Source organism: Musca vetustissima, unplaced genomic scaffold (assembly GCF_032173495.1).
Source record: "Musca vetustissima isolate MV318-11 ecotype Yass unplaced genomic scaffold, APGP_CSIRO_Mvet_v1 utg114534, whole genome shotgun sequence".
Lineage (NCBI taxonomy): Eukaryota > Metazoa > Arthropoda > Insecta > Diptera > Muscidae > Musca > Musca vetustissima.
In genome coordinates this window covers 16,972-29,601 of record NW_026888275.1, presented here as the reverse complement: position 1 = coordinate 29,601, position 12,630 = coordinate 16,972, and positions in this window count along the sequence as shown.

Here is a 12,630-nt window from a genome sequence, read left to right as displayed (position 1 = left end):
GCGTACGAGGAGGATCTAGACGATCAGTTGGCAATTGTAGACTAGCTTCAACGTTGTCATACCTCCCTTTCAGAATGGAAGATGACAACGAACTGAAAATTCTTATAGACACCGGTTCGAACAAAAATTATATTAATGGCAAATTTATTAGAAACCCTCTAAAGGACCAGAAACCTTTTCATGTTAAGTCCGTAGGCGGCATAGTTAGTATCGAGACCCATAGTTTCATTGACGTTTTTAATTGCGGGATCGGAAAGTTACAATTTTACATCCTTCCTGGTCTAGACACCTTTGATGGGATAATAGGGAATGATACCTTGAAATCTTTGAATGCAGTGATTTACACTTGGAGATCCTATCTCACAATTCTGGATGGAAAGAAATTTCCTTTGAAAGAGCTGCAAATTGATGAGATTAATAACATGAATATACGATTAAATAATATAAATCCCGAGGATGAAAAAGAAGTCAGGAATATTTTGGATGAACATACAAACATTTTTTCAGATCCCAATAAGAAACTCGCTTACTCGACTGTCGTACAAGCTGAAATTAATACGAGTAGTGATAGTCCAGTCCAGTATACTCAAAATCCTATCCATATCCAATGGCACTAAAATCCGAAATTGACAAACAGATTGAAGAACTATTAAGGGTTGGGATAATTTTCCCTTCCAGGTCCGCATATAATACTCCAGTTTGGATAGTGCCAAAGAAACCAGGTGTGAAAAAATACCGCATGGTTATTTACTATATGAAACTAAATGAGATAACTAGACCTGATACCCCATACCTGAAATTACAGAAATCTTGGCTAACTTAGGCGAGTAGAAATACTTTTCCACCATAAATTTAAAGTGCGGATTCCATCAGATTCCACTTGGGGAATCCGATATTGAGAAAACAGCTTTTTCCGTCAAGATTGGAATGTTCGAGTTTACAATACTACCATTAGATGACATTTTGATATTTGGTAGGACTAAAAAGGAACACATTGAAAATTTGAGGATAATATTCCGCACTTTGGAAGACCCTAATCTGAAAGTTCATTTGGACGAGACTGAATTCATAAAGGAAGAAATTGACTTCTTAGGGTTCAATGTAAAGGAAAGAGGTTTTTCCGCAAACCCACATAAACTTAAGGCCACAGTTTATTTCCCTCAACCCAGAACAGTTCATGACTTGTGATCGTTCCTAGTTTTGACTGGACATTATCGGAGATTCATAAGGGGCTATGCTCAAATAGCCAAACTATTAGCCTCCATGATGAGAGCGATGTAGGGAAAACCCCAAAAACCAGTCAAAAAAATCAGTGTCAATTTGAATTCCGAATAGATTGAAAGTTCCAAACAACTCAAGAACTGTTTGTTGTCGGGGGAAGTCGTTTTGAAATATCCCGACTTTGATAAGCCCTTTGTACTCACTCCTAACGCCCACGGTTCACAGTGCCGAGGACTCATCGGAAGACCTGATTCCTTCCGCTGAGGTGCCAATAAATACCTTCAAAAATCAGATCATTGAGGAATCATCAACTTCCTCATTGTATTTCCCTCCTACCACAGACATGTCATTAAAGAATCCAATCTAGCGGATTCAGATCTGAAAATCATATTAAAGAGATATTTAAATCCTACCGTAGTCAATGGCATCAAGACCTCTGAGCCAGTTATGCTTATGATTCAAGCACTGTACCCTCATCACTTCAGAAACATTAAGGTACGATTCGCTTGAACAATGGTTGAAGATGTTACTGAGGAGGAGAGACACAAAGGAATCATTATTGAGACTCATAACAGAGCGCATAGGAATAATGCCAAGAATAGGAGACAAATTTTGGATAGCTATTACTTCCCTTCTATGGCTAGGAAAATAAAGATTGTGATCAATATCTGTGAAGTATGCAAGGAGAATAAGTATGAGCGACGAACGCTCCCAAACTTAATAAAACACCTATGACAACTTATCCTGGTCATACAATCCACATAGATATCTTCTCTACAGACAAGTTTCGAGTTTTAACCGCAATAGAAAAATTTACAAAATTCGCAGTAACCAGAATGGTAAATGGCAAAGGTATTGAAGGCATTAGGAAACCATTGAGAGAAATAATTTTCTACTTTGAGGTCCCGAAGTCAATTGTATTTGATAACGAGCGATCTTTCAATTCTCAGACCATTCGGTTCATGTTGGAAGATGAACTTGGCATGGACATTTTTAATGCACCGCCTTATTAGAGCGTGGTAAATGGGCAAACAGAGAGATTCCATTCGACCTTATCGGAAATTATGCGTTGCAGTAAGTGTGAGCGACCCGATTACTCTTTTGAGGAGCTATTGCAAGATAGCGTTAACATGTACAATCACACAATACATTCGTCAATTGGAAAGAACCCCGTAGATATATTTTTCGGACGACCGACCTTTGGACCAGAAGATTACGAAAGTAATCGCCTTAGCAACCACGAGAGACTCTTGAGGAAACAGGAAAATGATTTGGCACATCATAATCGAGTTAGGGAAGAACCAAAAGAATATCAAGAAGGTCAGAAAATATTTGTTAGGCAGAACAAGAGATTAGGAACCAAATTATCTAAACGTTTTAAGGAAGAAGTTGTAAAGGAGAACAGGCACTCAACTGTCCTGACTCAATCAGGGAAAATAGTCCATAAAAGTCATATCAGAAGCTGACTTATTTATTTAACGGGTTTTCAGTTCTTAATTACAGGTTGCTTAGGGGTCACAGAAATATTGGACAACTCTCAATCAGAAGTGGTTCTTATAGAGAGTAGAATAGGAAAGATACAATCAGGGACATTCAAAATTTTGAAATTGGCACGGCGTGGAAATGGCTGGCAGGTAGCCCAGACCATGATGACCTTATGCTTTTGACAAATAAAATAAATGAGTTAGCGGACAACAGCAATAACCAGTTAATAATCAACAGAGATCTAATAGAAAGAATACAGGAGGTAACGAATGCGACAAATAGTATTTCAAAAATTTTAAAACTAATGAGGACTTCCGTAATACCCTCATATTGCAGGCAAAGTATACAATTGAAATTTTAAAGGAGAAAATAACGAATATTAATACAATATTATTTAACAAAATCCAACATTGTAAACACATTTATTTTATCGGGAATAGAAATTAGAAAAATAGAAAAAATATTTAATCAAGATGAAATCCCGTTTCAAAACATTGAACAAGCATCAAAATTTTGCACGAGTAGAAATTGTAAACAATAGTAATAATATAATTTACATTATAAGCATTCCCAAAACTGTAAAAGAAATTTATGTCCTAACCAAAAGACTTGTAAAAAATCAAAATACTGTTTTAAATCTTTATTATAAGAAAATTTTAAAATATGAAAGAGCAGCATTTGGAATTAAAAGTCCTGGTCAAAAAACAAATGGTATTGAATTATGTCTAGAATCTAATGTAGCCAATATAACAAGCAATACATGTATTCCTAAATTAGTAACTAATATCCCACATAAATGTTCAATAGTAAATGCCGATCACATTAATAATTTAGAAGAAATATAACCTGGATTAATTTTGATAAATAACATAAAAGAAAATATTGTCATAAATGGAAACGAAAAAAATAACAGGAACTTATTTAATAAGATTTAGCAACTCTACAATTAGGATAGGCAATAAAAATTTCACCGTCGAAGAAGCTGCTTACTCCAAACCTTTGCCTGCGCTACTAAAACACTCAGCAAGAAACAACTACCCCGAAGAAATACTATCTCTACAATTACTAAAAACGTTGCACGCGAAAAGTAATTAAAGAATCGTGCGTCTAAATACTGAATTCAAGACCAGTTTATGTTTTAACATCAGTCTCATATTAGCATTGGTCATCCTCCTGATGGCAGTTAAAATGAGGCAAAGGCGCAAAACGAGGATGAAAATTATAAATAAGGAATTTCTAGACCTCGAATGGAAATGACTGTGTCAGAAAGCCAATGGGCAGCCGGCACAACAGAATCTTTTATCAAAACAAAACAACTAGCAAACCACAATATTAACTTGAATCAACGCGGCAGTCTTTATAATCAATCACATCAATCGAGACGCTTGATAATTCGAGGGGGAGGAGTTAACGATTCACCCTAACATCAACACATCAAATTAAACATGCAAACCACCAAGGGGTGGTTTCTGCGCAAGCAGTCAGTCAAATCAACAGGAATCTGACACCAGGGCAGTCATCAGCCACACACACACGCACTAATACCAACGCACCGCAAATGATGACTTAGCGTAACAACGAGCACGGCCAGACTGCAGTAAAATAATAGTTTTAAGCTGAATTAAAATATAATTATAAACCCAACAAGACAAGAGGTGCATAACACCGAAAAATAAATGCTAGAGATCAAATAAAGCAACACCATAGTAGTGTGAATAAACACAATCAATTCTAACAATAACTTATATATATAAGGTTCATATATTTTTTATAAGAAAAAAATCATCTAATTTATATTCAACAAGTAATTTCCTTAATGAGTCAGAACCTTCATATAGAAATGAATTATAAATTGTATGCTGGTGGATTGATTATACATACTATTACGAAATTTAATACAAAATTAGAAACACTGTGATTGAAAAAACTATTCTCTATTTAAAATACTGCTCTATTTTAAATACTGCGGTTTTTGTCGTGATTTTTACAGACGTATTGTAACTGTATCCTACGAATACTTTCAGGCGTTGCAAATGGTATGGCAAATTTAATATACATAAACTCCACCTTATGGTGCCTTAAATAGACATTGAAGAATATATACAATTTTTTTTAAACACTACATATTCGTAATATGCTAGATGAACTGTTTGAAAACAATGTTATTTCGACAGTAGAGGGAATGATACTGGAAACAGACGTGGCTTTAGCACAGAGACTTTATGAACTGCATAAGATCAATAAAGATAATTATTTTTTGAGAACGATATATTAATCTGACCTTCCTTTCCTCGAAACAATCGTAATGAGAAAAATGACAACATTGAAATTATTCGGTGCGAAAGGCCGACAGTATCAGTTAATCACCCCTGAAGTTCAATAATGATAATCTTGGTTGTTCAATAAGCCGAGCTTACAAAAATTTCCAAGCACGTCGGTCTTGGACGACTACGTTCCAAGATGTTGTTTTTTACTTGGTCTTTCCATCTAATTCGTGGCCTTCCCCTTCTACGGGAACAACCAGTAGGCTCCTTTATATATGCCTTTTGAGCTGGGGCATTCTCATTCATACGCACAACATGGCCTAGCCACCGTAATCGCTGCAGCTCAATACGACTGACGCGATGTCCGCGTATAAATTGTAGAGCTCGTGGTTCATTCGACGCCGATATTCACCGTCGACGCAGATCGGCCCGTAGATCTTTCGGAGAATTTTTCTTTCAAACACCCCAAGAGATGTCTCATCTGCTTGCGCAAGTACCCATGCTTCTGATCCATATAATAGCACGGGTAGCATCAGCGTCTTGTTAAGTGTGAGTTTGGTCTGGCGGGGGGTGGCCTTGTTTCTAAACTTACTTAGACCATAGTAGCATTTGTTAGCCATCACAATCCTTCTCCGAATTTCAAAACTGATGTCATTCGTTTTATTTATGACGGTACCAAGGTATATAAAGTTTTTAACTACCTCGAAGCTGTAGTTCTCAATTTCCACAGTTGGTCCGAGTCAACTGGACGTCTTTCGCGTTGATACTATAGCTTGGTCTTCTCGCCGTTTACTGCCAGACCCACTTTGGCAGACTTCTTTTCAATTTGTTCAAAGGTGGCTGTTACCGCTCGCAGTGTTCGACCCATTATATCTATGTCATCGGCGTATGCGAGTAACATGTGTTGTTTGGTGTACAGAGTGCCATAGTCGACTATAGGTGGTATGTGTCGATGTGTTTTTCGTGGGTCTTTTCCAGGATTTGGTGCAGAGTGAAAATCTGGTCAATGGTGGATTTGCCAGGTCTGAAGCAGCATTGGGTGGCGTGGGGGATGATAGATACCAAGCAACGGCTCGGATTGGCTTTAACATGGCAAAGTCCAGGCTTATCTTGGTCCATCTTTCATCTCAATTGTGGACACTGACCTCCCCGCGGTGCCACCTGGGGAGCTATTCACATCACCCGATGAAATAGTGAGTGAGAACTATAAAAAAATGGGTTGAGGCGTCGGGTTAGTTGCCCACTCTCGGAAAACCCAACCTACTATGAAAAAGCTAAGAAAAAGAAAACCAAACCCCCCTAATGTTGACGACCCCCGCTAACGTATAAAGGACCACGATCTGCGAATCTGCACTTGGAATGTGCGCACGTTGTACAGAACAGGCGCAGTGTTCGCTTTGGCGGATATACTCAAGAAGTCCAAAGCCGATATTATTGCCTTACAGGAAATGCGATAAAAAGGGACAGCCTTAAGTAAATCAGACGATTACGCCCTGTATTATAGCTGCCATGAAACGAGACATGAATTTGGCTGCGGATTTATGGTTAACAGGAGCGAAGCTCTTTTACATCAGTCTAATTTGACCAAAGACATATTTTACGAGCGCCTAGAAACAGCATATGACCGCCTAGAAACAGCATATGAAATTCTGCTAGGAGATTTTAATGCAAAAATCGGAAGTTAAAATATCTTTGGCCCCTCGTCGGAAAATTCAGCCTTCATGAAGAAACATTCGACAAGGCCCTGAGGTGGATTGACTTCGCGGCAGCAAAAAACATGGTAGTTAGCAGCACCAAGCATCTCGATATACACAAGGCTACCTGGATCTCTCCTGATCAAGTAACGAGAAATCAGAGTGATCATGTTCTGATAGACGGAAGGCACCCGTCTTAATGTTGCAGCAAAGATGCGATCTAATACAACACGGAAACTTGACGTCGAAAAGCTGCAAACACAACAGGTAGCCGAGGCCTACTCCGCTCAACTTACCCATCTGCTTGAAGAAAGCACTTCTTGTCCCGATAATAGTATAGAAGCACAATGGCAAAGAATTGCCCACTCCCTACAAACTGCAGCAAAAAGAACAATTGGGTACCAAAAACCACCACCAAGAAACCCATGGTACGATCAGGAGTGTCGTAATGCTACTGATATGAAAAACACAGCGTATAGGGCAACCCTGCAGGCAGTAGCAACACGTAACGTGATGGAGAATTATCAGGAGAAAAGGAGAGAGGAGAAACGTGTTTTCAGAAAAAAAGAAGAAAGAACAAGAAAAAAGTGAGCGTGAGCAAATCGAGATGTAAAGGAGTCAGAATGAAGGCCGGAAATTTTACCAACGAGTAAAACACCAAACCGAAGGCTTTGGTGTAGCCACATCCTCCCGAAGAGATGAAGAAGGAAACCTGGTGGCAGATACAGACAGCGTGTTCAGGATCCGGAAGGAGCATTTCGAAAAGCTTCTAGTATCAAATAGTGGCGATGAAGAAGATACCCCAGGACCAATAAGAGATGATGGTATAGAGTGGTCATAAAAGCAATTAATCAGCTCAAGAACAACAAAGCAGCAGGAATCGATGGGTTACCAGCCGAACTATTCAAGACTGGTGGCCAGATGCTGGTCAGGAGCAGGCACCAGCTGATTAGCACAATTTGGCTAGATATTCATCTAGCCAAATTGTCCAATCATCCCAATGATTGGAACCTCAGCAGCCTGTGTCCTGTGCACAAAAAAAGGAGACAAGACGATATGTGCCAACTATAGAGGAATAAGTCTCCTTCCCATCGCATATAAAGAGCTATCCAGTGTGCTGTGTGAACGATTGAAGCCAATGGTGAATGACATAATCGGACCATACCAATGCGGCTTCAGACCTGGCAAATCTACCATTGACCAGATTTTCACTCTGCGCCAAATCCTGGAAAAGACCCACGAAAAACACATCGACACATAATACCTATCGACACATAATACCGATTTGTCTGCGTTCGGCATTCCTGCAAAATTAATACGGCTAAGCAGGATAACTTTTAGTGGCACAAGGTCAGCAGTTAAAGTAGGAAAGGACCTATCGGAGCCCTTCAATACCGAACGAGGATTCAGACAAGGTGACAGTTTGTCGTGTGATCTTTTTAACGTCCTACTGGAAAAGGTCATACGAGACGCAAAGGTGAACAGAAATGGCACTCTGTGCACCGAACAACACATGTTACTGGCCTACGCCGATGACATCGATATAATGGGTCGAACATTGCGAGCGGTAACAGCCACCTTTGAACAAATTGAAAAGGAGTCTGCCAAAGTGGGTCTTGCAGTAAACGGCGAGAAGACCAAGCTTATATACCTTGGTACCGCCATAAATAAAACGAATGACATCAGTTTTGAAATTCGGAGAAGGATTGTGATGGCCAACGGCTGCTACTATGGTCTAAGTAAGCAGTTCAGAAACAAGGCCACCTCCCGCCAGACCAAACTCACACTTGGAAAGACGCTGATACTACCCGTGCTATTATATGGATCAGAAGCATGGGTACTGGCGCAAGCAGATGAGGCAGTTCTTGGGGTGTTTGAGAGAAAAATTCTACGAAAGATCTACGGCCGATCTGCGTCGACGGTGAATATCGGCGTCGAATGAACCACGAGCTTTACAATTTATACATCGACATAGTCAGTCGTATTGAGCTGCAGCGACTACGGTGGCTAGGCCATGTTGTGCGGATGAATGAAAATGCCCCCAGAAAGACCAAGTAGAAAACAACATTTTGGAACGTGGTCTTCTAAATTGGTGGACTTGCGCACAAGACCGACGCGCTTGGAAATCTTTTTTAAGCTCGGCTTATGGAACAACCGTTCTGTAACAAGCCAGCTAAGTATGTAAGTGAGACGCCGCATTGGTATGGTCCAATGATGTCATTGACCATTGGCTTCAATCGTTCACACAGCACACTGGATAGCACTTTATATGCGATGGGAAGGCGACTTATTCCTCTATAGTTGGCACATATCGTCTTGCCTCCTTTTTTGTGCACGGGACACAGGCCTCGGCTATCTGTTGTGTTTGCGGCTTTTCGACGTCGAGTTTCCGTGTTGTGTTAGATCGCACCTTTGCTGCTACATTAAGACGGGTGCGTACCTTGGCTGCCACAAGGTAATGGTCCGAATCGATATTCGCTCCTCGGATCGATCGGACGTCTAAAACACTGGATGAATGCCTTCCGTCTATCACAACATGATCAATTTGATTTCCCTTTGCTTGATCAGGAGAGATGCAGGTGGACTTGTGTATATCGAGATGCTTGGTGCTGCTAACTACCATGTTTTTTGCTGCCGCGAAGTCAATCAACCTCAGGCCGTTGTCGAATGTTTCTTCATGAAGGCTGAATTTTCCGACGGTGGGGCCAAAGATATTTTCTCTTCCGATTTTTGCATTAAAATCTCCTATCAGAATTTTAATGTCATGTCCAGGGCAACGGTCATATGCTGTTTCTAGGCGCTCGTAAAATATGTCTTTGGTCTGTTCATCTTTATCTTCGGTCGGAGCGTGGGCGCAAATGAGTCTGATGTAGAAGAACTTCGTTTTTATACGGATTATAGCAATTCGCTCATTTATTTGATTGAATCTGGAGACAAGGTCTTTTATTTATAAGGCTGTCCCTTTTTATCGCATTTCCTGTCAGGCAATAATATCGGCTTTGTACTTCTTGGGTACATCCGCCAAAGCGAATACTTCGCCTGTTCTGTACAACGTGCGCACATTCCAAGTGCAGATTCGCAGATCGTGGTCCTTTATACGTTTGCGGGGATCGTCAACATTAGGGGGGGTTTGGTTTTCTTTTTCATAGTTCCCCAGGCGGCACCGCGGGGAGGTCAGTGTCCACAATTGAGATGAAAGATGGACCAAGCCTGGACTTCGCCATGTTAAAGCCAATCAGAGCTCTTGCTTGGTATCTAACATCCCCTACGCCACCAATCTTGAAATAGCGGGAATGTTTTACTATCAATAATTAATAAATTAACAAAGACCTCAAGCTTTACAAATTTTATTGTAATTACTAACGACAATCAATACTTTATATAAAACTTTCATTTTTCAGGTTCCATTTCAAATGAAATGCTAAACACATTATCTGATACTGAGCCATGTAGTTCATTGGTGGTAACTTATTCGTCAAAAACAATATCGAATTATTCAAGTAAACAATCAACGTTAAATGCTCGATCCTTGCATAATGTAAGTATTTTATTATTTGGAAATGTTTTACAAAAATCTGGTTTTAAACATTTTAGAATTTTTTTTTTCAATTGTTGTTTTTCTCTCAACGGACGAAAATATATATGGGAGATATATCTAAATCTGAACCGATTTCACGAAATTTAACTCACATCGTTCTAGACTTAATTCAGTACGCTATGTCAAATTTCGTGCAACTCGAAGGATATATAGGGACTTTGGTGCACTATTTACCTAAAATCGGACGAAAATATATATGGGAGCTATATCTAAATTTTAACCGATTTTCACGAAACTTAACACACATCACTATAGACTTAATTTAGTATCCTATGCCAAATTTCGTGCAAATGGAAAGATATATAGGTACTTTGGTTCACAATTTACATAAAATCTGCGACCTGTACTATGTTTACAATTTAACATGGACAGACTGATGGACATGCATAATTCGACTTAAAAAGTGATTATATGAATATTCTCAAAAGGAACCATGCGCCTATCCAGTTTCCTTTTGCCTGTTACAAAAATATGCAAAAAGATATAATACCCTGTACCACAATGTGGTGAAGGGTATAATTACGGACAAATTATCACTGCGTCCATGCAAAAAGAGTGCTGACATTTGAAATCGGATTTTCAGTGTTGTTTGAATTTTTCTTATAATCAGGACGCGCCAACAGTTAATGGTCTAAACAGATTATAAAATGGTAGAACTCGTGATTATGCTTTGTTGAGTGTTTATCTCATGAATGTGTTCACTGTATCTTCTTTGCAACCGGATTCTAAAAACGAAAATTTAGTGCGTAAATTTTTAAAAAAAAGCTATTTTTGAGTCTAAATTTGAAAAGTTCTACTCAAATATCGTGGAACCCCGCTTTTTTTACGTGCCGGCACATCCGCGGTTCGTAACCAATTCTTTTAAAATAACCGCATGCGCAACAACTTACTTCAACGAAAACGCGAATTCCATGCTTGTATATATTAATAATTTTATGTATTGTAAGTTTATTATATTTAGTGTAGAAGACCTCTCTTTGAATGTCAGTGACGCCCTACGAGCAGGCCCCACGTTGGGCGCCAATGTAGAAGAGCTTTCGTTGGCTGTCAATGAAGCAGGAATCTCGCCAGATGACGATGGGGCGTTGGCTATGTTGCACTGTAATTCCTTGCTTCGCAATTTGTAGCGATTCATAAATAACAGGTGACTTTATTACGATTCTGCGCAACCTTATCAGAGGATACAACAGTGTATCGTATTTGAATGGAGATTGCAATTCCTTGGTTTAGGGTATTTGTTCTTACTCTGCGCAACCTTATCATATACATAATGTATCGTGTTTTAATGGAGATTGCGGAATGAGTCACTTCTTGTGTTTTCGTCGCTCTTTTATACCCTTTTCTGGGTTACAGAATATCTTTATCGTTATCGATAATATTCTTAAATGATCGATAACATTCTACTATTATTTACAGTGTTGTAGTTACATTTTAAATTCAAACAAGGTGTTAATAATATACAGACAGCCGTTGGCTATGTTGGACTGCAATTCCTTGCTTCGCAATTTGTAGCGATTCATAAATAAATAAACGACTTGACTATTTTTTAAATACCGACTTTATTACGATTCTGCGCAACCTTATCAGATGGATACAACAGTGTATCGTATTTGAATGGAGATTGCGGAATGAGTTGGTTTAGGGTATTTATTCTTACTCTGCGCAACCTTATCAGATGGATACAACAATGTATCGTGTTTTAATGGAGATTGCGGAATGAGTCACTTCTTGTGTTTTCGTCGCTCTTTTATACCCTTTTCTGGGTTACAGAATATCTTTATCGTTATCGATAATATTCTTAAATGATCGATAACATTCTACTATTATTTACAGTGTTGTAGTTACATTTTAAATTCAAACAAGGTGTTAATAATATACAGACAGCCGCAGCTCATCTGTATAATAAATTAAGACGCGGCGACCAACCGTTCTTGGTGTGTGTTTGTAAGGCACTAATTTTATTTTAAAATATTTATCCTTAGGTTCTACATAAACAACTCTTGCTTAGCCTAATCTTAAATACACAATACTTATCAATAAACTATTTGTTCTAATAATAGAATTTTATCTGTGGAGAGTTTTCCCATACTGTGCGTCATAAAATCTCAACACCAACCGCAACAGCCTTATCAACGTTACGTGTGGGATTTTAGACTCTTATCTTAAAACACTCCAACGATCAAATCTGCTGCAACACAAAATTCTGTTTAAAGTATTTTGAACATGCTGACGACTGGCAAGAAGAGTTTACAAATTAAATTTCTGTTCAAAGTATTTTGAACATGCTGACCACTTACAAAGGGAAGACAAATACAACATTTATTTTATTTTTAAATAGATTGATCCCTTGTGCTGTTTTCTTAAATCT